This window comes from Convolutriloba macropyga, chromosome 4 (genome assembly GCF_964194025.1).
Source record: "Convolutriloba macropyga chromosome 4, txConMacr16.3, whole genome shotgun sequence".
Taxonomy (NCBI): domain Eukaryota; kingdom Metazoa; phylum Xenacoelomorpha; order Acoela; family Convolutidae; genus Convolutriloba; species Convolutriloba macropyga.
Genome location: NC_134471.1, coordinates 17,297,459 through 17,325,316, shown reverse-complemented (window position 1 = coordinate 17,325,316; position 27,858 = coordinate 17,297,459). Strand labels below are relative to the sequence as shown.

At 31.1% G+C, this 27,858-nt stretch overlaps 2 protein-coding genes across 5 annotated transcripts in view; both read right to left on the bottom strand.

The window, feature by feature from the left end:
* LOC142338292 (uncharacterized) overlaps positions 1 to 27,858 on the bottom strand; it is a 318,225-nt gene that overhangs the window by 203,473 nt on the left and 86,894 nt on the right. The gene's annotated exons all lie outside the window — the stretch shown is intronic.
* LOC142337489 (alkyldihydroxyacetonephosphate synthase, peroxisomal-like) overlaps positions 1 to 27,858 on the bottom strand; it is a 96,949-nt gene that overhangs the window by 51,450 nt on the left and 17,641 nt on the right. The gene's annotated exons all lie outside the window — the stretch shown is intronic.

The following is a 27,858-nucleotide window of genomic DNA, read 5'->3' as shown; positions in this document are numbered from 1 at the left end:
TTATTCTAACTTATTGTTTACTTTCCGTTGAAAGCTATTGAATTTAATGGCTTTGATACTAAGGATTTTCTCAAAAATTACGTGGTTATAAAATATTTGTTCCTATTTGATGGTTTTTTGAAGTCATATTGTCACAATAAACAATTCTATTACTGTCGAAAAATTATTTGGACACATAAAAGTTATTAATGAAAGTTCTTTTTTTAATGGCTTCGACACTTTTCTCTCTCATTTTTTTTCATTTTCCGGTTTTTGCCTGTTTTATGTTCTTTATGTAGTCGTAAAGAGCTTAGAGGTCTCATAAGCCTCTACTTGAGAGTTGAAAGAATGAAGTTACTCAATGCAGTAGATTTACAGTAATTAGCCTTAAATTTCATGATATTTAGTTTCAAAGGGTTTTTTGCTTAGTTTCAACTTAGTTTTTGCTGTTATTTTTGTCAACTTGTATCTAATTCTCATGATCGAGAGGCCCCATCCACTTCCACGTAGTTTGAATGTTAAAGTTGCTATTTATATTCCGTCGTAACTGATGATTTTTTGTTGTACAATATGCTTTTTCATAAGTTTTGTTAGTGGTGAATATCTGTCTTCCTTTTTCTCTTCTTTAAGCTCATTCGCGTAATAACAGATCCCAATGATTTTCAAATGAGGCACAAGTGAAAAGGCTTATTCTTTCAGTATAGCTTTAACTTAAAAAGTTTAATTAACAATTGAAATAAAAACATAATATTCAGATAACAGCGAACGGTTTTAATGGCTTCAATAATTTGTTTTCGCGATTTGTTTGAAATATTTTCAGTTTTTCTTCATCTTTAGTCCGTTTCTGTGGCTTATTTTAACCAAAGCCAGAGTCTATTGGCTTTGTAAAGAATTTTTAAATTTATTAATATTTTTGTCGAAATCTAATGGTTTCTAGGACGTTTGTAAATATTTGGTTTAAAAAATTTTGGTTGGTTTTTGAATTTCACCTATTGCTTTTTTTGGTCAACTTGTTACTTAGTCTCATTAATATAAAGTATCAAATGCTTTGTAGTAACGAAAAAATTAACTTATGTAGTTAAGTTTTCTTCTGTTGTATTTTGACATTGTTACTAGATGCTTTTAAATTTAGATGTTTTAGTTTTGCCGTATAATGTTTTTTTTTATTTTGCTTATTTTTTTGTTTAATTTTTCTCCCATAGTCTTATTAAGGGTGGCAGATCTCGTGAGTGCTGTAATGAGGAATGGCATTATTTATTTCATTTAGTAGTTTGTGTAACTTTTTTTAAAACTATAAGATCTATTTTTGATTTTATCTTCATTTGGTTGACAGTTATGTCTGAAATGTACATGAGCGCGAGTCGGAACATCATGTGCGAACGCACATTAACGATCATCCTTGTTTGCATCTAGCCGCTATTTTTAAGATTTACCTATATTGTAAGATGGCATCTAAAGTGCTTAAACTCCTGTCGAATTTTAACTAACATCACCATTGTGTTAGTAATATAAATAATTGAAACTGCTTCAGAAGATTTTAGGTTCACGAAATCGTCAGAAATTCAAACCAAGTTTCAAAATACAAAATTAAAATGAAACGCGTTTTATGTTCGCCAAATCAGTTTGTCTCATTTTCCCAGGCACAACGAAGAACGCTCAATTTTAGAATTCCATCAAGACTCTTGGCTAAGATGTTTTAATTAAAGCGCTCCTAACGATTCTGGTAAAGAAAAACTTTTCTATCCGAGAAGCATGAATAAGACAAATTTGAACTGAAATAACTAAACTAATTTAACCCGCTTAAACGCATTCAATGGGCAATATACGTTGCAAGCATACACTCAAGGATTAGATAGATACATGATGAATTGCAAATCAGAATCAATAGTAAAAGACAGATAAGAGACAAAGTTAGGCTGTCCAATTACATTACAAGGTCGCATCAAAAGCTTTAGACATAAATGCAAGGTCAAGCTGAAGGTCATATTGATACATAATTAATCGTGACCGATCAATTTTCAAAGCAAAATTAACACACAAAAACATTTAGTTGAAAGAAGATTTATTGAAAATTTTTACTGAATTTTTTCACGGAAATTATGGAAACAAGATTTATAATTACTCAAGCATAATGTTAATGCTACACAGCTGCATTTGAAAGATTGTCATAGCGAGATTACTAATTTCTACGAAAATTTCTATTGAGCCATAGAGTCCAGAATCACTGAGCTAATTAAAATTCAGGCAAAATAACTCCTTTCATGAAACAAAAATCCAAAAACAGGTCGTCCTCTTTGAAAAATCGAACAAAATAACAAATAGTTCCCTTCAGCCTCGTTAATCGAAAGCAAACAATATCAACATTTAAAAACTTTCTCTGCACATAACAGGTCAACAAGATTGCAACGTTTTGAATCAGCAAAAGTCGTACATTCAAATGGTTCAATTCAATCGGAATGCGAAATAATAATTAAATCTTTTTTACACAAACAGGAATGAGAAATTCCAAAATAATGCAAATGATAGTCATCACTCGGTGGTACAATAGTTTAGGATCAAGTCCCTCTTGATGAGCAAACAAATATAAGGAATATAACAATATCAATTCATTGGGAAAATCAGGACAGGAAAATAAACAATAAGCTGACATGAATGAAACATCTTCTTTTGGATCTTTTCCGTTTGTGCCCCCCATCCCAAATTACAGAGCACGTGTCATTACATGGTAAATGATTATGTAAAAAGATTGTGCGTGCTTCTGGGGCGGTGTAAATAATATGCACCCACTAAGCGGGGGGGGGGGGGGGGTACAAACGGAAAAGATCCCCTCTTTTAATTAAACATTTATTGGGATCACCTGCAACTTTCAACAGGAACTGTTTCTTGTATGCTCCTTATAATACATCAAGCATATTACAAACCGTTTTTTGTTCACACGTGAACTAGTTAAAACCAGAGAAACCGAACGTGGTATTTTTAGGGAGGGCAGACCAAAAACAGCTATCATATAAATCAACATTTACTAAATATCCTATCGCGCCATGCTATCAACTTTATTTGTCAACCCGCCAAGCTTCGCCAGTATAGTTTGCTGTTGCGCTTCTAACATTGCCAGTCTATGCTCTATCGAGGAAAAATTGCGTTCACTCGCTGAGTGGTTATCGTAACCGTTTTGGGTTGCACTTGTCGAGGGTTCGTATTGATACGAGGTCGCGTTAGCTGGTGCGCGTCTGAGCCTTGAAATCATGCGATAGGCGAAGTAGAGACCAAGGAATGTTGACATATATGGCATAATGGCAGCTGGGTTCCTCAGAAGATAACTCGGTGCCAGACATATCAGGCTGATTAGCAACATAACGTTGTCAAAGCACCACACGGCACCTTGAAGGCGATACGTAATAATTATTAAAATAGTGAAAAGAATAGAAATGACGTAGGATGATATATTCAACAGGATCAACATAATAAGGCTCAGAAAGGATAGGAGCATCGCAGTTATGACAAAGTCAATGTTCTGGACAAACGTCAGTTCCGCCTTGCCTTTGATATTGAACATAGTTTGATACAAGCTTTGCATCTGTCTCTTAACGTCTGGAACCGCTTTAACCGACTCCATTCTTAGATGCAACCAGTATAGAGGTCCAGCCATGTGTCTTCGAATAAAACTCCATAACTCCGATTCCCCTGACTGTTGTCCTGAAGCTCCATAGGTAACTCCAAGGAAAAATACAAGGAACACAATTCCTGTCATTATGAGCTTCAACCGTACGCTCATTTTGAGTAAAACGCTCTCTTCTAATTTATTAAGTTATCTATACTATCTGAAACAGTCAATTTTTGTCAAACGTTCACTATAAATTAATTCAATGTAATGATTTCTTGATTTCTTAACTAGAACAGTAAACCGCAAAAGATTAATAAAGAGACGTGTCAAAGTTGCTAGATCTACGTCACAAGCTTCCGAAAGATATCATGACGCATGCACTTACTTACCAATAGCAGAGATTATAATAGTGCAGAAAATCATACAACTGAGAAAACAACGTATTTCGCATCTTAAAAGCTGAAAAATAATAGGTGTCGTAATAGGTAGCACACTCAAATAGAAAGTGAACAGATCATAAAAAATACACAGGTCTGCAATTTCGCACAACTAGTTCCGACCCTCACTCCACGACAATTTAAAATAATGTTGACATCACTCGAGCTTAATTTTCGCTTGCAAACCAAAAAAAGGTTTTGACGTTGATTTCGGCTCATCAACAGCTTTATTAATGCTCGGTTTTGATCAGCATTTAATACGCAGATTTCAAGATAACAATATCCAGACCTTTCTAAAAGCAGTGCAAATTTATCGCTTTGCTTCTAACTTTGAATATATTCTAATTTTAATAAAAATGAATAATACAGGAACCGAACGAATAGTAAACAAAAAGGTGGCAATTTCGTAATCAAAAAAAATTTTGGGCAATTAATTTCTACAATCTAAGCTCAGTTACAAAATCGACAGCAGTAATTTTCAATTCTCTGAATTACATCTAGAACCAACAGCAATAGACAAATTGACCAAATAATTTTTCAGTTTTCTAATTTTTTATCATTAATATCAATTTTCTTTGTGTCCTTTCTAAGTTTCACTCAACCCACAAGAAGCGATTTTTCCTTTTACTGTCCTTTAATTTTACCTGTAAATTAACCTACTGGTATAATTGTTCTGTTAACCATAATTTCCGTCATTCGAATGCTTCTTTCTCTATGAGAGCCCCCCCCCCCCGCCAATGTATGAGTTCTTTTCAATGACAACTTAACGCAATGAACCAGCAAAAGTCCCTACTTTTTCCACAACTATTTATCATCTTCACTTAATAGAGCGAAGGGTAAGTAAACATATGAGCATTTAAAATCGAACCTTCTACCCATTCATTCAAATCACTAATTTTTTTAAGGAAACCACAAAAATATAAAGTTTCATAGTTTTATGGTCAACTTCTTTATGTGCGAGTACCTTTAAAAACCAAAAGCAAATTCCCACATATTTTCAACTTCCTTTTGACGCTAAGTAAATTTGCAAGTCACGTATGATCAAAATCCAGTTGTGTAAGTGATCTAAAAACTTTTACAAGAGAGACAGAAAGAGAGTGAGAAATGAAGTCACGCGCGCAAACACCGTAAGTGAGAGAAAGAAGTCACTCAAGAAAAATTAATTTTTTTAGCTTTGCGGTTTCAAGAAAAACAAAAAAGAGCGCCAGACGACGAAAAAAGCAAAGCAGGACCAGTTCTGGATTACAATTCAAGGAATTGTAGCAACTAAAGAAAACAACATCAGCCCCCCTCAAAACAACAGCCTCCGCTAAACAACAGATTCTAAAACCTCAACGGAACTAAAAAAAACAATTCATTCTAATTTTTTTTTAATTATTGTTAACAGAGTTATAAATGAACATTCGGCAAAAATGATTTTTCATTGAATGTCATTGAAAAAAAATGGAATCAAAGTCATGGTATAAAAGTAGCAACAAATGCAGGCAACAATCAAAAATTCAGAAAATTCGGAAACAAATGGGGTCCAAACCAAATAAATTATTAGCTAAAAACTTAAACCATTATATAGTTCCAATTATGCCTAATTGGAGAGCAAATAAATGACACTAACCGATAGGACAAAAACAGTTATAAACCAAAAATTTTCGAAAAGAAGTGTCAAAGTGACTTTTAAACAAGGGGATTTTAAAAACTGATAGCCCACTATTTTAAAGGAAGCCAGGAACGATTGATTGGACCAATTTAAGTCAGCAATTTTAAGGGTAGCAAAAATTGAGGGCAGAAAACGACAATATCGGCTAAAATTAGTAGGTTTGGTAACACTTAAAAAATCAAAACAGTTTTTGAACAAAAAGTCGTCTCAAAAGATACGGCAACCGAGTACGAGCCTTAAATTTTGTTGTTATTTAATAACGAAGATTATTATCACTTCTAGCAACGAGCGATCACCATTCAAAAAAACACTTGAGAAACACATCACATAGCTTTACCATGTTTGCCGCATTCCACGTGAAGCATAATGATTTCAATTTATTACACACGAAAATAGTAAAGGCAAAACGTTTTAAAAATTAGACTCCAATTTAACAATAGAAATAAGCTCGAGCAATGAGATCAAACAGATTTAGGAACTGCAACATAATGACGAAAAAAAGATTGAGTTTTTGCTAGTGCTAAAACTTTTCAATGCTTCAGACTTTTAATAATGTGAACGATCCATTCAATTCTATTTTATCACTCAATTTACCGAGATACAAAAACACTTGACAGAATGGTTTAGCTGACTCTAAAAGGGAGGCAGTTTAAAATTACGAAATAACCCTATCTTATATAATATTCAGAAGATATTTTGAACTACTCGAAGCATGCAGTTACGACGATGAATTGGAGACTGGTGTACCATTTAAACGTCAATATTGTTAACAAAGATTTGTGATTAAACATCGGGATTAAAAAGTCGTTAATTATAAAGCTGTTCAAAATTGATTTCAACTGTTTATTGTAGTGAACATCACGAATACTGAACTGACCATCATACCAGTAATTAACCGCTAGAGCCCTATACAACACTCAGAAGATATTGAGTATGACATACAAAGACGACGAGTGACAGACAACGAAACAAAATAAACATAGCAGAACCAGTCCTGAATTAAAACTAAAAGAGTTGCAGCAACTGAAGACAACAATATCAGAGTCCTTTTAAAAACAGCCTCCAAAAACAAACAAAACAAATACCAAGCCGTCCATGAAAGTAATTAAAACACTACAAAAATCAGAAAGCAGATTTGTTTAAACACTTTAGGAAATACAATGTTCTGGAAGTTATTATTCCCAACAACGTCAACTTTTAAACTAGCGAAATGTAGACAGTGAAAACCACTATTTTAAAGGAATTTCGCAACGATTGATTGGATAAAGTAAAGTCAGCAGTTTTTAGGGCCGCAAAAGATAGGGCCAGAAAAAGACAATATTGGCTAAAAATAACAGATCTGGCGACACTTAGAAGAAATCAAAAAGATTTTTGAACAAAAAGTCGTCTCAAATGATACGGCAACGATGTACGAGCCTTTAATGTTGTTGTTACTTAAAAACGAAGAATTTTATCACTTCTAGCAACCAGCAATTCTCTTTCCAAAAAAAACTAAGAAAAAAAACATCACATAGCTTTACCAAGATTGCCGCACTTCACGTGAAGCATAATGATTTCGATTTTTTTACACAAAGATAGCAAAAGCAAAACGTTTTGAAAATTAGACTCCATTTTAACATCAGACGCTCCATTCAATTGAATTTTATAACATAACTTACAACGTTTGGCGGATTGGTTACTGACTCTAAAAGAGAGGCAGTTTAACATTACAAAAGATTTGTGATTAATGATTGGGATAAAAAAAGCCGTTAATTATAAAGGTGTTCGAAATTGATCTTTACTGTTGATTGTAGTGAATATCACGAATTACTGAACTGTCTATCATACCAGTAATTAAACTCTAGAGCTCTATATAATATCCCGAAGCATGCAGTTATGACAATGAATTGGAGATTGGGGTTCCATTGAAACGTCAATATTGCGAAATTACTTCTGAACATCTATAACCGTAAAATATTGCATTTAAAACGTCATTCAGGACCAGCACAATGAAAGAATTGCCCCAGTCTAGTCAGCCGAAAAATAAGTCAAGTTATTACGTCAATTTCTTCCCACAAGTTAGAGGGAACTCATGGGTCAATCCATTCCCGAGCAGAAACCAATCTTGTGCAGGCAACCTTTACCTTGTTCAGAATCAGTAGTTAGTAGTAGCTTGGTTGACAATTTGGCGAATACTCCGCAACCACAGTAACTCGCTTGGCAGAGCTCTGCATTAATTCGATCTCTATGAACTTCAAAAAAATGTTGAAATTGAACAAACGCTTTTAAAATTGGAATCCAGACTTTTACCTAAGTTGACTAGTACAATAGGCTGAACAGAATTCACGTACAAAACAAACAGTACGAGAAAATAAGCCGATTCAATCTTTACAAACTCATAATTAAGTTACGTTTCCTGATTTTAGAGGAATTAAAAATGGGTGATTATGGGAGAATACGTAGAAATCAATCAACAGACAAAATGTAGGAAATCATGCATTGTTTCCGATTTAACGCGAGAAAACGACGACGGAAGTTCAATTTATACTAAAAGTTAATACAACTCCAGGAAATAAAATGCGATCTAGTTTAACAATTAAAAAACAAACTTCTTGGAACTTAGAAATTATCTTCCTTTATGTTCATTTGCATTTCTGGAGTTTTCAGATTGCTAGCTTGCGTTTCAAATTTAGCTAAAGTTACTAACGTCTATCTCTTATACCAGCTATCGGTTATTGAACTAGTAATACTGGCTATCAATAGTGGAAGACATCGCCACGCTTTCGGGCAGATGCTGTTTCCTCGTATAATGTGGTTTCAAATTACTTTTTTGATAAACGGAAAAGCTACACATATAACAGCGATACTTGGCACAATACTGTTTGTGTTTCACATCAACGTGTTTACGCATACAACTCAAAAAATTGCAGCAACTAAAGAGAATATCAAAATCCTTTTCAGAACAGCCTCCAAAAACAAATAGAACTTATTCCAAGACGTCTACGAAAGAAAACAAAACACTACAAACATCAGAAAGCAGATTTGTTTCAACTTTTTGGAAATACAGTGTTCTGAAAGTTATTACTCCCTCAACCTTAGAAGACTTTTAAAAAGGGGGAATTTTAGACCGCGAAAATCCACTATTTAAAGGGAAGAACGGAACGATGGATTGGACAGGGTAAAGTGAGCAGTTCTTGGAGCAGCAAAAATTAGGGCAGACAATATTGGCTAAAACTGTCAGATTTGGCGACACTTTAAAAATATGAAAATAAGTTTTGAACAAAAAGTCTCAAATGAAACGGCAACCATGTAGGAGCCTTAAATTTTGTTGTTACTTGATAGCGAAGAATTTTATCAATTTTAGCAACCAGCAATTCTCATTCCAAAAATACTAAGAAAAACATCACATAGCTTTACCAAGTGTGTCGCACTCCACGTGAAGCATAATGATTTTGATTTATTACACACAAAGATAGCAAAGGCAAAACGTTTTGAAAATTAGATTCCATTTTAACATCAGACGCTCCATTCAATTCTATTTTATAACATACTTACAAACATTTGGCGGATTGGTTCATTTAACTCTAAAAGAAAGGCAGTTTAAGATTACAAAATAAGCCAACCACTAAAACGTTGTTAACAAAGATTAATGATGAAGGATCGTGATTAAAAGGTCGTTAATTATAAAGCTTTTCAAAATTGATCTTAACTGTTGATTGTAGTGAACATCACGAATTACTGAACTGACCATCATACCAGTAATTAAACAAGCAAACTTTAGACAGTCAAAATCCACAATTTTAAAGGAATTTCGCAACGATTGATTGGACAAGGTAAAGTCAGCAGTTCTAAGGTCAGCAGTTCTAAGGTCAGCAAAAGTTTAGGGCAGAAAGACAAAATCGGCTAAAAATAACGGTTTTGGCGACACTTTAAAAATATCAAAATATTTTTCGAACAAAGAGTTGTCTCAGATGATACGGCGACCATGTATGAGCCTTAAATTTCTTTGCTACTTAATAACGAATAATTTTATCACTTTCAGCAACCACCAATTGTCATTACAAAAAAACTACGAGGAAAACATCACATAGTTTTACCATTTTTGCCGCATTCCACGTGAAGCATAATGATTTCAATTTATTACACACGAAGATAGTAAAGGCAAAACGTTTTGAAAATTAGATTCCAACTTAAAAATAGAAATAAGCTAGAGCAATGAGGAAACATATTTAGGAACTGCGACACAATGACGAAAAACAAAGTTGAGTTTTTGGTAGTGCTAATACTTTTCAAGGCTTCAGACTTTTAATAATGTGAACGATCCATTCAATTCTATGTTTATCACTCAATTTACCGAGATACAAAAACACTTGGCAGAATGGTTTAGCTGACTCTAAAAGGGAGGCAGTTTAAAAATACGAAATAACCCTATCTTGTATAATATTCAGAAGATATTTTGAACTACTCGAAGCATGCAGTTATGACAATGAATTGGAGATCCATTTAAACGTCAATATTTCGGAAGCTACTTCTGAATATCAATTAACATCAAAGATTGCATTTAAAACGTCACTCGGTACTATCACAATGAAAGAATTGCCCCAGTCGAGTTAGCCGGAAATTAAGTCAAGTTACTACGTCAATTTCTTCCCACAAGTTAGAGGGAACTCATGGGTCAATCCATTCCCGAGCAGAAACCAATCTTGTGCAGGCAACCTTTACCTTGTTCGGAATCAGTAATTAGTAGTAGCTTGGTTGGCAATTTGGGGAATACTCCGCAACCACAGTAACTCGCTTGGTAGAGCTTTGAATTAATTCAGTCTCTATGAACTTCAAAAATTTACTGAAATCAAACAAACGCATTCGAAATTGGAATCCAGACTTTTACTTAATATAATAGGCTGAACAGAATTCACGTACAAAACAAACGCTACGAGGAATTAGGTCGATTCAATCTTTGCAAACCTCATACTTAAGTTGCGTTACCTGATTTTAGAGGAATTAAAAATGCGTGATTATGAGTGAATACATACAACTCAATCAACAGATAAAAATTAGGAAATCATAATTTGTTTCCGATTTAACGCGAGAAACCGACGACGATAGTTCAATTTATAACAAGTCGAAATTTGCAGAACTCCAGGAAGTAAAATGCGATCTAGTTTAACAATAAAAAAAAAACAAATTTCTTGGAACTTAAAAATCATGTTCCTTTATGTTCATTTGCATTTCTGGAGTTTTCAGATTGCTAGCCTGCGTTTCAAGCTTAGCTAAAGTTACTAAACTTCTATCTCTGATACCAGCTATCGGCTATGACACTAGTAGTACTGGCTATCATTAGTCGCAGACATCGCCACGCTTTCGGGCAGCTGGTGCTTCCTCGTATAATGTGGTTTCAAGTGGCTTTTTTGATAAACTGAAAAGCTACACATAGAGCAGCGATACTTAGCACAATACTGCTTGTGTTTCACATCAACGTGTTTACGCATATTGTCCGGTCTGTTTGAGCTATGCGGGCAGAACTCACAGAAATAAACTTTAGATCCATCTTGTTCAGTCAATTCTCGGAAATTCTTTGCACTAGTTACATTGCTAACGCTTGATATCTTTCGTCTATATTGGCTCGATGGCGTATTTCGGCGCTTAGATGCAAAAATGTTCTCATGCCGAATTTTTCGTCTGTTTGTTACTGAAAATCTCGATACAGTTTCAACTTCTTTCTCGTTCGTCGCGTACATTATCAGTTGTCCACAATAGCCGTACATATTGTCAATGAGCTCGAAAACTATATTGAAACACGGGTCGATCAACATGTTTGTGATTGTTTCAGTTACTGAGAAGTCCAGATTTATGATTTCTAATGGGTCAAAAATGCTCGCAGATTCTGCAGACATCATCTACCACAAATCTATAAAACCTGACCAAAATAGATTGCAATTGGTCGGATGTTAACAGACTTTTTATGCCTTAAGTGCGCTTCAGTTTTAGTAGTGGATAAAACAAGGATTCCAACCACCAGTAAAATTTGTCCCTTTCTCCTAACGCTAATCGCGCATGTCGAATCGGGCCAAATTTTGGAATCCAAAGTTTGTTGGAATCCATGTTTTATCCACTACTATATATTAGCTCTAAATTCAATAAAAAAATCAATTAAAATCAAAAATAAAAACAAAAAATCAAAAAATCAAAGCTAAATTTACATTTCACTCTTTAAGAGTGATTCACTCTTATTCGGAGTGATCCCCAGTAGAAAAGATCGATCTCTTTCGCTCTTAAAGAGTGAATCCCTCTTTTTTATATTTTTTTATACTTTTTATTTCAAATTATCTATACTTTTCAATAAATTTATATTTTCTGTTATTTTTTCTATATTCATTCCAATATTAATAAGAAATGATAGAAAATTATAGTTTTTACATGAACAACTATCAGTGAAACTGCTTCGCAGATCCTCTGTTTGGTTAATAACTAAAGAACTTGCAGCTCTAGGACATTGCCAACTAGGATTAATTGTTTTATCCGCGAAGCGGTTACACCGATCAGTTATATTTCTACTAAATCCTCTAGTCAATTCTATATCTGGATGTTGTTTCTGTACATGAGCCCGTAACCCATCATATCTCACAACAGAAGTACAATATGGACAATTAACTTTAGCTGAAGTACAACTTCTACATGTATACTTACCCTCATCAAAATTATTTAGTGGTTTTATATAATTACACTTATTACAACATCTAGTTAATACTTCTGAGCTGGGGTTAAGGTTAGGGTTAGGGATAAGGTTAGGGTTAGGGATAAGGTTAGGGTTGGGGATAAGGTTAGGGTTGGGGTTAGGATCTGAGTTAGAGTTATAGTCATAGATAGAACCAGAACTAGAGCTAGAACTGGGGTTAGAACCAGAACCAGAACTAGAACTAGGGTTAGAACTAGAGTTAGAATGAGGGTTAGAAACAGAAACTAGGGTTAGAACTAGAATTAGAATTAGAACTAGGGTTAGAACTAGAACTAGATTCATTTTTTAAAGAACAACCCCATGGGGAAAAATCATTAGCACAAATACCACTTAATATTATATTACCACACATACATTTATCAGTTTTATCTTTATGAAATGATTCATAATGATATTTTAAAACAGCAATGTTTCCACATTTATAGTTACACTCTAAACATTGTAAAAGCATTTTTAATAGATAAAATTATCAGTGAACGAGCTTTGCTCGTGGTTCTCCAACGAACTTTGTTCGTGGTTTACCAAACTGCTCAACGGAGTTGTTTTGCAATTTCGCAGATAATATTAGCTATGCTGTAGAATCGGTGTACAAACTTTGCAGATAATATTTAGCCATGATTTCAATTAAATCTTTAGTATTATCTTTAGATGTGATACACTCTGCTAAACATTTATTTCCTAAAGTATTGAGTGTATTAGTTTTACATCTCTTATCTAAGATCAAATCAAGGTCTAATTCTTTTTTATCTTTAACAAAAATTATAATCTCTTCTCTAAATTCTTCATTATTTATATATAGTTTGTTTAAAAACTTTCCTCCCTTTCTATTCAAAATTCCCATCTCTTCATTGACGAAGTCACAGTTACACTGATCAGTATAACTGCTTCCCTGATCAGTATAACTGCTTCCCCGATCTATATATTCCTCTTGGATCATGGAACCTGCTTCGCAGATCGAGGAATCGGACTTTGTCCGTGTTTCACCTTCCAACTCTTCTCCATATCCAACATTAACTAATGTATTTACTCTACTCAACATTGTGCTTGCTCCCATTGCTACAGTTCCAGCATTTCTTGATATTGAATCAGGATAAAAACAATTAAATATAAATAAACCTGTGCCTATAATTCCACCAATATTTGATATAAATTTCATACCCTTTCCTTTAATCATCTCTTTTGTTAAAACATCATTCTGAATTTTAATATTATTTAAAGTAAGAAGTTTACTAAAATAAAACTGATAATTATCATGATTAATAACATTTCTATCTGTTGCATTAATCATTAGTGGTTTCATATATGCTATAAGTTTAATTATATCTTCTCTTTCTAAATCATCTTTTAAACTAAGAGCTTTTAAATCAAGGAAACCAACTCTTGAATCATATATCATTGTTCTATTAACACTAATAATAATAAAAGTATTTTCCTTTTTATTATATTTAATTATACCATAACGAAGTTCATCTGACATTCCATCTGTACAATTATAATAGTTACTATTTAATTCACTAATTATTTTATTGAAGTCATGTTCACATTTATATATCTCATTAAAGTTTTTAAATAGGTCAGGTCCATTATAAGTTGTTAAATAAATAGTATCACAACTCATTCTTGCTGTATTAATTATTTGAGCTGGTTTATGACACATTACAATCATTTGAATATTATAATGTCTACCATCAGTAAAATAATAACCTATATCCTTATTTAACCTATCACCCATATCATCAAGTATTATTACACAATTTTGAAATTTATGCATATTATTTTTTGTGATCATATTTATATCACATTTATTAAACCCAGTATAAAACTTATTAGACTCAGGATCTATCCAGTCTCTGTCATCTTTACAAACTATAACTATGGACTTTTGGTCTTGATCTTGAACTTGATCTTGAACTTGATGTTGAACTTGATCTTGAACTTGATCTTGAACTTGATCTTGAACTTGATGTTGAACTTGATCTTGAACTTGATCATGGTCTAAGTATAACTTTAAGTATTGTCTAATAAAATATGTTTTACCCGTTCCAGTTCCACCATAAACAATAGTATGTAGTGGTGACTTTTCATATTCAAATCTAACTAGACTCCTATTCATAAATCCAACAAAGCTTTCTTCTAGTTTTGTATATTTACTTGGTCTTGAATCATATATTATATAAATTCCAATTATGATATTAATAATAAAAACTGCACTACCTGTTTCCATTTTTATATAATAAATATAGATTTGATTTAGATTTAGACTTAGACTTATAATTAGACTTAGATTTAATAAATTTATTATAAAAAAATGCTCATCCTAACTTTTGAGGAATTCAATAATAAATTTAATATTGATAATAATGCTATGAGTGATATCAGAATAAAAGATATAGGTAAAGATATAAGTCTAACACCAATTGAGATTGTAATGAGAGATGATAAACCAGAAATGGTAAGTGAACCTAACTCTAACATTATTGTAAATCTACATCCAACTGAAGGTACACATTGGGTTTTAGTTATAAGAAGAGAAGGTGGTCCAACATATTACTTTGATAGTTTTGGTGTAGAAACCCCACCATTATTCCTAGAAGAATATGTTGATCTAAGCTCTAATGAAAGAATACAACAATATGATGAATCTTATTGTGGGGCTTTTTGTTTATATATGATCTATCTTATTGATAGAGGATTTAGAATTAAAAGTGCTTTGAATATTCTAGTTAATCAATGTAAATATCCAGGAATATATAATGAGTGTTTTTGTTTAAGTTGTAGTAGAGGTGGTGATAAAGATAAGGATAATGTTAATGATAATGTTAATGATCTACGAAGTAGCTTTGCTAATAATGATAATGATAATGTTAATGATAATGATAATGTTAATGATAAGGATAATGTCATTGATAATGATAATGATAATTTTATATAACTATTTGATGAAAAATATCAAAGGAGTAAATCTAATAGGAATAGCAATAGTAATAGCATTAGTAATAGTCCTACTAATAATATCCGTGAAGCGGTTTCACCGATATCTGTAAACATAAATGATGATCTATATTTATGGTTAAATGATGATGATATAATTACTGAAGCCGCATTCCCAGATAACTTTAGATGTATAATATCTGGTCCTAGTGAATAAGATAAGACTCTTATTGAAAAAACTAATTCTAGCTAGTATATACTTTGATAAGCTATACATCATTGGACCTACTGGTGATCAGTACCATGGTATAGAAAGAATAAACCCAAAAGCAGATGTTGAATTTATACAAGATATAAAAGATTTACCATCTCCCGATAAACTACCCAAAGACTTAAAGAAACTAATGATATTCGATGATGTTAGAGCCAAAGAACCAGTTATTAATGAATACTTTTGTAGAGGTAGACATAATAATTGCAATATGATATATCTTAATCAAAACCTGTTCTCTCTGGATAGGCAGAGTGTTAGAGAGAACTGTAATCTATTTATTTTATTTGAACAGAGAGGTAAAGTCCTCATATCTATATATCAAGATTTCTTTAATAATGTTGAACTTAGTTATAATGATTTTGCTAATATATGTAATAAGGTATGGAAAGAGCCTTATAATTATATTGTCATTGATATAACTAAAAATAAAAATATTAATGGTAAACTAAGAATTAATTGGGATCGGAGAGTTTTGTAGTTTAGTTTAAGTTTAAGTATCAGGAAACTTGCTTCGCAGATAAGTGTAAGTCTAAGTACAAGTCTAAGTATAAGTATAAGTATAAGTATCGGGAACCTGCTTCGCAGATAAGTATAAGTATAAGTATCGGGGAACCTGCTTCACAGATAAGTCTAAGTGTAAGTATAAGTATAAGTCTAAATCAAATGTAAAGTAAAACTTAATACATCACCATTAAAGTCTATAGGTCTTCCATGCTCATCTTTAATATGAAATTCTATATATTCTATTCTATCTTTAGTTAAATTTTGATACAAGATATTAGTTGGTATAATATTTATCAAGTAACCTGGTGGTTCAGATAGATTAAAAGTATATAGTATGTCTGTATCTTTACCATTATCTTTAGCTCCAGATATCACATAACAATGAATGTTAATAGTACTAAAACCCATAATATCAATAATTTTCTGAGATTTATATCTACCTTTTTTATAAATTATTTTTCTAAATCCTAGTAATGAGGCTAGTGAGTTTTCTATATCAAAGCTGAGTGCTCCTCGTTTTATTTCCAATAAACATTTCATCAAATTCTTATCAGGTTCTATTATAACATTACCATCAGTTTCTTCTTTTATTAATTCTGCTATGTCAGTTAACTCATATGCTCCCGGTGTAATAGTTGAATATAGCAACGGGATTCCTTTATAATTATAATTAAGTATAGATGTAATGTTTGGGCTTGAGGTAGAGATAGGGTTAAGGTTAGGGTCAGAGCTAAGAGCCCGAGGTAAAGCTTCATCATCTTCTATAACAGTACTAGCATATAAGAATTGATTATTTCTCCTATTCACATTAAACACCGAATTATAAACAGATAATCTAATTAAACCTAATTTTGTTGTATTAAGTATAGGTTCACTAAAGTTAAACTTTTCTGTTGGTTTTATCATTCTAAAGTTAAGTGTATACTCTTCTTTAGTTTTAGTTAAAGCTTCGTGTATATTTTGTAGTTCTCTTGACATTAAATTGTCTGTCATTTTTTATCTAATAAAAATGGATTTTAATTTGGATACAACTTATGTTTATAATAAAGATATCCATAAAAGTAAGATTATAAAATATAAACCTAATAATCTAGCAACAATGAATACGGTTAATACCAATATTAATATCATACTCAATAGAGAAGAGGATCACTTAAATTTGCGTGATTCATATCTAGAGATAGAGTTTGTTGTATCAGATGATGCTGGTGGTGTATTTGCTAATGATGCTAATATTAGATTGGTTAATTATGGTATGATGGCATTGTTCAGTTCAATTAAACTTGAAACTAGTGGTGGTAGGACTAATGAATATATAGATCATTGTCATCCTAATCTATTGATGTATAAGTTATTAAATAGTACTGGTGATGAATATGAGAGTGGTTTTGTTAGAAATCAGGGCAATAGAGATAGTCAACTTAAAGGTGACCATATTGCTGCACAACGAGGCCATACGTATATGATGATTAAGATGAGTGATCTATTTGGTTTCGAAAATGATTTAGAAAAGATTATATATGGTTTAGAGCTCTACATAGAGTTAATGCTAATCCTGGTGCAGTTGCTAATGATGGTAATATCGAAATTAGAGATATATCATGGTGTGTGCATAGTATTGATCCTAGTAATGATAATAGAATTATTGTGCAAAAGGGTTTAAGTAAAAAGAATAATGTAGACTTTAGTTATTATGAAAGAAAGACATTTTATAAAAATGTACCCAATGCTACTAACTTCTTGTTTGATCTAGGTATGGAAAGTGGTATGGAAAGACCGCAATATATAATAGTTGGTTTTGAAAATAAAAATGTTAACGAACAAACTCATGATGCAAGTACATTTGATGTAATGAATGTTACTGAATGTTATTGTAAGATTGGTAGTGAGTTTTATCCCGAGGATAGAATGAATATTAATTAAGGAACCAATAATTATAATGAGGCTTTTAAAGAGATTGTTAGCTTTAATAAAGATTATAATGGGCTACCACATAATATAAAACCATATATAAATCATAGAACAATCAAAAGTAATTATAGAATATATGTATTCGATACTAGATATCAAAGGGATCATATAGGTCCACAACCAATACAACTTAATTTTAAATTTAGTGCTGCAGTTGCAGATGTTATATGTCATGCATTAGTATTAACTAGAAAGGTTATTAGTGTGAATAGTGATGGTAATAAGATGGTTGATATAGTCTCAGAGACTAATGACCGTAGGTCTATAATATCATAGATATAATTTAAGTCATAGATACAATTTAAGTCATAGATATAACTCTAGCGATAATTATAATTTTAGATACAACTCTAGCGATAATTATAACTTTAGATATAACTCTAGCGATAATTTATAATTATAGTATAATATAGTTATTGTTATAATTATATACTTATACTTATACACAACCATATACTTATACTTATATTTATAGCTAGTCAGCTCTAATTGTTACTCTTGTTAATACCTAACTATTTCTTATTAGTATTAATAAAACCTTTAGCATAAATAATGTCTAATTTCTTTTTATTCTCTAGAGCCAAGCCTCTAGCTTCAAGCTTAACCTTGGGCTTGGGCTTAACCTTACGCTTAGGCTCAGTCTTCGAGCTTCGCTCGCGGGTGGAACCCGTAGGCTTAGGCTTAATAACAACAAAGGGATTACACTTTTTAACTTCCATTATTTTTTATATATAGAAATGAGTCTTTTAAATAAGTTCAAAACTAATTCATATTGTGTTGGAGGTAGACATTATAGTGGTACTGTTAATATAAGAGGAGCTATTACTTCAAAAGGAACTAAGATGTTAAAAGGTAATTGTGTTTTATGTAGAAGGAATAAATCTATGACAGTATCTGATGCAACAATAGAAGCAGAAGGACTTAAAGATTTCTGTAAAAGTGTTGGTAAAGCTCCGGTTAATTTTGGAAAGAAAGTTGCTAATAATCCAGTAAGAGCATTAGAAATAGCAAGTAAAATAGGAAGTGCAGCTGCATCTAGAAACCCTAAAGCAGCTCTAGCGGCTACACCTGATTTAATTAAATTTGCAACTACTGGTGAAGGTATAAAGGTAGTACAAAAAGGTAGAGGGTTATACTTAGGTACAAAGAAAAGATAATTATTTGATTATGATTATGTTTATGATTATGATTATAGCTATGATTATGATTATATATTTATCGATAAATATTAAAACTAATATTATTATTACTAAAAACATTGTTATTACTAAGCACTAATATCTTTAATCTAAAAAAATACTCAACTTATTCTTCTTGTTCTTCTTATAATCCTCATATAACTTAACAAATTCATTATACTCATCATTATCTATTTTATTATCATTCATTGATTTAGTATATAGTTTATTAAACTTATCACTAAACTGATTACTTAAAATATACATTTGTGAATACTTTATAATTTTATTTCTAATTTTAGTATTAATTGTTTTTGATAATGAACCACAAACAGTTGCTGTAGCAAAAGCTGTTGGTATAGAATAAGGTAATCCTATACCTGTTAATGAAACTGATGTTGTTGTTGCCGTTGTTGCTATTGATGATAATACTATTTCTGTTATCTCAGCTACGTTAATATAATTCTTATATCTACTTAACTTCTTATTATAGTTATTGGTTTCAGTTTCATAATAATTTCTAATATCTTTTATAATGTTAATATTGTTGTTAAATTTATTATTAGCTTGAATCTTTTCGTTTATTAATCTTTCTGATACTGATGATAAATCTGGATATAGTAATCTTTCACTCGGTGCTGTTGGGTTAGTCATTTTCACTAGTAAAAAAACTTTCTATTTCTTTTGTTATATCTTCTTGATTAAAACCATAATGCATCTCTAGTCTGTTTTTCTCTTTATTATCAAGTAACGTACTTCGTAAAAGTATAGCAATTATATATTGTACTATTGTCCTTTTATTCTTTAAAAGGGCTTCATCTATAAAAGAATTACTCTTTTTATTAACTTCTTTAAATTCCTTTAACCCCTTAGTAAACATTTCATCTAGTTGTATGTTAGTGATATTCTGATTAAACTTATTATTATCAAATTCTTGTTTTAATTGATTATATTTAGAGATAGTATCAGCAGCAACTTTATTACAAAACTTAACAGTATTTGTGACTTCAATTGTTGATTTAATAAACTCTTTAATTAGTTCTTCATTAACTTGTGTTTCATTTAGTTGTAATGTTTTAGTTGTAACTTTATAAAAGTCACCCTTTCTTAGTTCAGTTATGTTTCTACTTAAAATGCCTATTTTATTAGAAGAGGATAATAAGTTATTGTCACAATACTCTTTATTAACAACATCTTTTTCATCTCTAGGAGGATGAACATTTGTAATTTTATAGGTATCCTTCATATCAATATCATCATTATCTTGATAATTAAACAGGTTCCCTGATATTTAATGATTCCAAAACCTTATTATTAGATTCAAAATCAAACTCGGATTTCAATAGTTCCTGTTCATAATATTTACCTTCTATTATCTCACCATTAAAATCTTCTATTTTATATGTTGGTGGATGTGTTTTTAGAACTTCATTAACTTTAAACAATTCTCTATTCCAATTAGAAGTGTAACCTTTAGAGAAGATATTACGTTTATCTACATTTCTAACATAATCACCAACTTTAAGTTTAGGTTCAATATTCTTAAAACTAAAAGTGTATTTAATTTTATCAGGATTATTAGAAGCATCAACTGGTGTCATATTAATTGTTGAGTGAATGTTATTGTTATATGTTACAACAGCATCATTTAATATATTTACCCAATTACAATCTCCATTGATGAACATTGGTTCATCTATTATGTGTAATAATGTTCTATTAAATCTCTCTATAAACACAGCCTTTAAATCACTATAAGTAGAATATAGCTCTATCCCTGAAGCGGCTTTGCCGGTTCCATATTCTTTAAGTAAAGATTTAAATGTTTTATGGTAAAACTCACTACCTCTATCTACCCATAACTTTTCTGGTTTTCTAGGTTCAGAGCCACCTTGTGGATGTTCACTTAATACTATTTTAAAACCATTAGTTATAGATAAACAAGATTTATTCTTTAATGGAATAGCCCATGCATATTTTGTGAATATATCTATAACTGTTAATATAAACTTATAATTATTATTGTATTTACTTAGAGATGACTTATCAATTAAATCAGCTGACCATGTTTCATCTTTATATAGTGGTATTATTCTTTCTCTTCTAAACTTTGTTATTCGAGGACTGAATACTTCTTTGGCTAGTTGTTGTTGTTGTTTTTCTATCGTTTTATTTATGGACAGTCATCTGCGAAGCAGGTTCCCTGATAGCTTCGCTCATTTACCATAATTGAAAACAAAATTATCTAGTTGGTCTTGATTAATAATATTCATAGATAATAGTTGCTTAGATATATCTAGCATTTTATCATGTAATCCATCATGACCAGCTTTTGTTTCTAGTATTAATAATTCTAATCTTTCTATTAAACTAATTGGATCTGGGTTGCTATTTAATCCCCTACCATATATATCATCTTTTGCCCCCATTATACGTTTTATTGCTCTATATCTAGCACTTTTCTTATCCCCTTTTCCTACATCATATCTAATATCCTTTAAAAACCTTTTAATTTTGTTTTCATCTTCCTCGATATCATCATATAATACATTTGATTTAGTAAGAAAATCAGTAAATCCTTCTGAAAACTCATATACATTATCCCTAACTAAAAATGCACCCTGCTCTAGAGCTATATCAACACCATTCATTTTATATCTCCTAGTAGGTAAATCTATGAGTTCTAATTTTAATTGAGGATTAGTTTGAGCCCCCATGTCACGAAGAAGTTTGGCTGTCTTTGTATCAACAAAAACTGATGCTATATCTTGAGTCCCCTTTAACGTTTCACCAATCTTGGAAGCAGTTTCATTAAACTGGGAACCAGCTTGCTCGATCATCTTAGTTTGTTTATCTAACTCTTGATTTTGCCAATATATTGCTCTTAAAGTTTGTTCACTTAATGCTAGATTCTGTTCATTGTTTGCGTTTAAAGTTTTGGTTAAAGGATCAAATAAATCTTTTATTTCAACATAATATTCTTGTTGTTTTAATTTATCTTCTAATCTATTTCTTCTGTTTTGTTTTTCTAGATTGTTTAATTCTATAAGTTTATCTAGTTTAGTCATTTTATATGTATTGAAAAATTATAATAAGAGTAAAAAATGGATAATGAAAACAGCTTCTCTCTTAATCTAAAAAGATGTTTAGCTTGTAAAAGACGTTGTAATACTATAGATGTGTTTATTGATCATATTAAGGAACCAAATCATGATGATTTAATAATTTCAACTTATTCTAAATATGTAGATGGGGCTGGGAAGATAATAAAATTTCTAGAATATAATAAAAATATAATAGCTCGAGCTACACTACATAAGAATACAATCATGGGAGACACTATGGAAAAATATATGGCTCAGATAATGATTTATAATATACTAACTACCAACCATATAGATGTAATGAATGAATTAGGTCTATAATTATTTGTTATAAAAATTAACAAAGCTCATTATATAATATAATAGCAACTTCAATTAACTTTCTATCATCATTAATGGTTAGTTCTGGAATATTATTAACCAGTAGGTCTTTGTCTCCATCTAATGATTCTTGGCGGATCATTTTTATTAAATCTCTTTTGAATAGATATAGATTCTCATCATGAGGATAGCTTTTAATATTATTTACATAAAATCTTTTATCATCAAATGTGTTTAGACTTATCTTACTTGTTTTTGTTGTTGTCATGTTATCACCAACTTTTTGTATTCTACATTCATCTACACTTCTCTCTGTGTTATATATTAGTGCATTATAATACTCCTCATGTTTAGCATTGTTACAATTCTTTATTCCTTTCTCTTTAGTTTTGTTGGGATAATCTTTAAAGCTATATGTCTTTGGTGTTAAGGCCACAAACTCTTCTATGATCTTACTTCCCATTTCATGATTGAATTTACCAGGGACTTTATTAATTCTTTTGATTAGAGGCTCTAGATTACTTAAATCCATGTGTTCATTGTCTACATTACCCTCGCTAAAACTTAATACAAAACTATCAGTATCCATGTAATGGAGTTGTAGATCTTTGAGAGATGGTTGAAGAATATTATAGAATACATCATACATGTGTAATTTACTTAATTCTAAGATAGTAACACCTACATATACTGGAGAATCATATTCTATTTTTTTCTTTATATATTCTATTTGGCTATAATCTCTATATCTAGTTACATTCTTAAATGTTGGTTTGCTTATACTTTTCATTATCTTTTCTTCATCATGCAAGAACTTGCTTTGAAAGAAGTGTAGAGGATTCATGCACATTCTTCCATATAATGAGTTATTCATTAATTTCCTTACATCCTTTTCTGCTTCAGTTTTAGCTGTTGCTCTTTTATTTGTATTGTTTTGTATATAATCGCTACATATATAATCTTGTTTAAATTTAATTACTCTATGTATTTTTGTTACTTTTACTACCATCTTAACATAGAACTTTAACATCCTATAATGAACCATATATTCTGTTTTGTTGTTTTGGTCTAAGATTAATTTCTCTGATCGGTGAAGCAGTTTCCCTGATCGGTGAAGCCGCTTCTCGGATCTTGCTTTGACTCCATCTCTTTCTTGATCAGTAAAACTGCTTCGAAGATATCCCAATTCATTATCATTTATCTTTCTTTTATTGGGCATTAGTGCTAACTGTTCTGTTCTCTCTTTACATTCATTAGTATAATCAATATCACAAACTATATAGTAACCATGATCACTATCATCTGGAGTATTCAATATTACATCTAGATTAGTAGTAGTAATAAACTCAAAATCCTTATAAGGTAACTTTTGCATCATTGCATAACCATATAGGTTGTTTGCGTCTATGTACCATATATTTCTATTAATAACTTTATCATTAGTATTAGTATCAGTACTAGTACTAGTATTAGTATTAGTATTATCATTAATATTAGCATTAGTATTAGTATTACTATCTGCGAAGCAGGTTCCCTGATTATTTATATATCTATCTCCCATTATTCCACATATACCACCTCTCTTTGCTCCAACAAAATCATCTAGCATTTGTTTATTTTGTAATGTATCTAATGTTACACCGCTTGACATTAACCAACAATCAAAACTATAACCTGGGAGACTTACATAGTGTAGGGGATTGAGCTTGAATTCTTTCATGCTTAGTTTAACATATTCATTCATGCAATAGTCTAATATTTCCACATCCTTGTAACTACTGTAAATACTCTATAGTTAGATCTTTTCCAGTTTTATGACTGTTTTCATTATTGAAGTTATCTACTTCTTCTTGTGTTGGTAATTTATTATGTAGTGAGGATTTCAAGTCTTCTATTTTTAGATTACCTATAGCTTCTTGGTAGGTAGCTTTGCTACTATACGACTTGGTCGTGGTTCTCAATGACTCTAAACCAAAGTATTCATATGGATATAATGTTTTAGTTTTACATCCGTATATCTTTGCCATTTGATCTAGAGGCATAGCTAAGAAGTTATAACTGTCTAAGAATTTGAGACAACCAATGCTAAACATCTTAGATTTACCAGCAGCTAGTGGTATGTTATCCACTTTTCTTTTATCATTATTCTGTTTGAAGAGTTCACTGTATAGTAGGTTGAAGTCATAGCCAGAGCCATTATGGAATATTACTGGAATGAAGTTTTGTTGTTTGTATCTTAGATTACATATTTTAAATGCTGGTCCTCTATATTTACCAGTTTCATGACAATGATCTCTTACTTTATTAATACATGTTTTGCTGCAGATATGACAAGTGTTATTAGTTTCATATAATTTATCTTTTTCTGTGAATATCATCTTTTCATTATGTTTGAAATTATTCTCAGTTTCTATTTCTAACAGATCTCTAGCAAATCGTTTGATGCAGCCTAGACCGAAGTAGTGTTGTTTGAAGTTACCTTGCCAGATGTAACCCAGAGCTATTGGAATATGGTCAGCTATTACATATTTTAAATCATTAGTTGAGACTTCAACAATGAAACATTCTATATCGGCAGTTATAATATTTTTTATATTCTGACGTTTGTGTTCATTTACAAAAGTAATATGTTTTTTCTTAGGACAAACAATCTCTGGTTTGAATGAGGTGCTGCATTCGTGTTTATCATATTTAATTTGTGAGTTAAACCAATAGGTACACCTATCACAATAATAATATTTAATGTTGTTTTTATTTGGTCGTTCTAACAAGGTTTCTATATTTTTTATTAGGGCACGGTGTTCTATTTGACCATTACTCCAAACTAGTATTCTTACATCTTTTCTATCTTTATTAAAATCATCCACTTGTTTAAACAATTCTATTTTACCATTACCACAGGGTGTGTATACCCAAATATTAATATTAAACAATTTCTGTATTCTTATTATATAAGCAAAATCATCTTCATGTTGTTGTCTTGGTTCAATTAGTTTATCTACATATTTACTTTCTCGAGTTGCATGGTGTGGGGCGGGATGTAGCCAAGCAGTTATAGTTAGTTGTAAGCAGTTGTATTTATAACTACGTATATTTAATATCGATTTAGAGTTTTTGAGATCAGGAGGTAAATCTATATAACTACCATTAGATGCTTTAGTTGGTTCAATGTTTAACTGAATACTTCTTATTCCAAGAAACCCGAAATCATAACCATAACCTTCATATATTTCCTTTTCAAAATCTAGCCACCGATTGAAGTCACCATATTCATATATTGCATTATTATTAATATAATCAGTATTGAAAAATATTTTAGTAGTTTTAACTTCTTCTTTGGTTCTCTTCTTATAATCACATTCAGCCGTGATCTAATATTTAAAACTCTTAATTTTACGAAACTGGTAACAGTTTTTAATTTCTTCTAAAGAGTAATTAGTTGCTTCATCTATATCTTCAATGTAATTCCCACCTTTATCAGTAATATAAAATTCTCTCATGTTCTGACTTGAGTTTATATCGAAGTCTTCTGTGTTTTCTAGATACATGCGATTGTGACTATATGAATCAGTAGTTAGAGCTACTTTACTTCTAAATTCTTCATGACATTCTTTACATTCATACATAATTCTGGTGTAGATATCCTCTTCAGTTTTAGTTTTAGGTTTGGTGGCTGGTTTAGTTTTAATAATATAATCATCTTCATCCAAATTATACACCCTCTCCGAGATTTCCTCTTCTTCAGACTCAAACACTTTCTCCAATAGTTCCTTATGTTTGAGATCGTATGATTGATGCCTGTATAAAGCCTTCTTTGATTCAAAGGATAGATTACAGACATCGCAGAAGTTTATGACACTAGTATTAGTTGATTGAGACATGATGTATTTTTTTAGGGAAATAATCAAAAAATAATTTTTCGAAAAATGAAAATGAAATGCGATAAGTGTATAAATAAACCTTGGAAAGAATGTTGTAATAATTGTAAAGAATTAGAATATTCTTGTTATGTATGTAAGAATATGGTTAAGGTTAAAGATTATATAGAACATTTGGGATATCATTATTCTGATCCTGATCAATATCTAACGTGTAGTATGTGTAATGTTTATAAACATATAACATTATATAGATTTAGAAATAGGAAATGTAGACTATGTATTTTTCTTCATAGATATAGATATGGTCACACTAGAAATCAATTCAGAGAGCATGTTTATAAGTATAATATTCAAGAAGACATAGAAAAACACTAATCACTGTTTCCACCGATCTCAGTGTTTTTGACTGTGCTATTATTGTTCGCTTTCTTTCATATTTAGCAACCGCTAATAGTATAAGAAGTCAACAAGCTTGGTTTAACATCGCATTACACTGCTTAGCAGATCGAATGAAAAGTGTATGTCATGCTAAAATGGCCGCCGCCATTGACAAAGAAAGCCGCCACCACTAACAGAATGAAAACAAGTGAAAATTTCGAATATAAGATACCCTTAAAAATTAGCTAGTAAAGTGAGTATTTATTAAAATCTTTATTTAATTTTTAATAGATTATACAAATCATTCAATTTAATAGAAGGATTTAATTATTATTTTACTTTAAAACATGTAATTACTTGGGAAATGATAACTAATTTTAAGTTAAAAATCATGTCAGAATATTCTAGAAAAAAGAATATTCTAGAATAATTCTCCACGTGGGGACCTTTATTCTCCACGGCATTTTTTGGCTATTCATCATGAGTTTCACTTCACTACAAAAACTGTAAAATGATACATTAATATTGTTCAGTCAGCTTAATATTAGACTTCAGTCAGCCTAATAATTAAAATTAAAAGTGTTCAAGCATTCTGTAGTTGCAACCTCCCCCACAGTTGCCATTAAGAAAGGTCGAGCAGTACTGCCGTAGCGTGGCAAAGGCGAGTCAACCTTTTATCAAGACCTCCCAAGACTCGGCTCAAAAATGTAACCAGGTACATAAAATCACTCAGTTAAACATCATAGATCAATCGTCTCCTGGTTAAAGTCAAAAATTTTAAAAAAACTTGTTTCTTATTATCCAATTCTAAGCAATTTTGAGTTATTTTCAGTCTATCCGATTCTATTGAAAAAAAACTTTGTGAGATGATTAACCTGATTTATTTCAATATAGTTTGCTATATTAGATATGAAATTAGGCTTAAAA